The sequence below is a fragment of the Salmo salar genome, chromosome 07 (genome assembly GCF_965601325.2).
Source record: "Salmo salar chromosome 07, fSalSal1, whole genome shotgun sequence".
In the NCBI taxonomy this organism is placed as follows: Eukaryota; Metazoa; Chordata; class Actinopteri; order Salmoniformes; family Salmonidae; genus Salmo; species Salmo salar.
In genome coordinates, this window is record NC_138297.1 from 49,868,976 (window position 1) to 49,869,999 (window position 1,024).

A 1,024-nucleotide genomic window follows, 5' to 3' on the forward strand; every position below is an offset into this window, starting at 1 on the left:
ATGCTGTGGCGGTGAGCATAAATCACATTTGCAAAGGTGTTGGCGGGAATCTGTGATGCACTTTACCTCACCGGCCGCCGCCAACCTGTTTGTGTTTTCTCTATTTGACTTAATTGTTTAGCAACATAGTAGAATTATCTATAGATCAGGAACAAGTGAAGTACATAGCACAGTCTTCATTCCATTAGATTAGCCCATTACATTCAACAATTTGAACAGCAATATTCTATCACTGACAAGCTTGTAGCCTATGTGTTGATTCATTTAGTAGGCAGCAGTACTGAATGAGATGTGTAGAAAAAATGCTGGAAAAAAGTCCCTCTGGAAAATGACAGTTTCTAAGAGATGCAAATGTACAGCATCCACACTCATTATGGTATGTAGGATTTGGCAGTTGTTGAAGATGGTAACCTTCTCATAAGTCATCATCATCCATTTATTTCTAAGTTGCTTTGTACAAGGCCATTTCACAAAGAACTTTAAGAATGAAATGTATCATCTACTCCATAATGGGAAAGCCTAAGGCAACAGCGGCAATGCAATGTCTCCAAGAAATAATGTTTGGTGGAGGAGGACATCCCACAAACTCTCAATGAAATTCTCTCCCATTCTCACATACTGTATACATTTGGCAATAGGTACCACTCGAATCTCTGTGACAAGGATTCAGTATGTTCCAGACCAGGACCACGTACCATATCTGCCAGAGATATAATTCTACATCTCTCTTCTTCCTAAAATATCTATTTTTTTGCTCTTGCTTTACGTTGCTAATGAACTGGGGTCTCGTCTGATATGCTTACGCTTTCTGACGTTCTTCCTTTGCCAGACTACACAGCAGATACTTGCCATTGTTTAATTAAGAGGAGCTGCTTTGCCACAAAAGAACATACATATTCTGAGAAGATGAAGGAACTCCTCTGCTGGGATTTCTTTCATCTGTAAAAGAAAATAGTGTGTGGGTGGAGGAGCAGAGAGATGCACTCTGGAAAAACCGACTCCCTCCCCTATCGCACCAATTCCC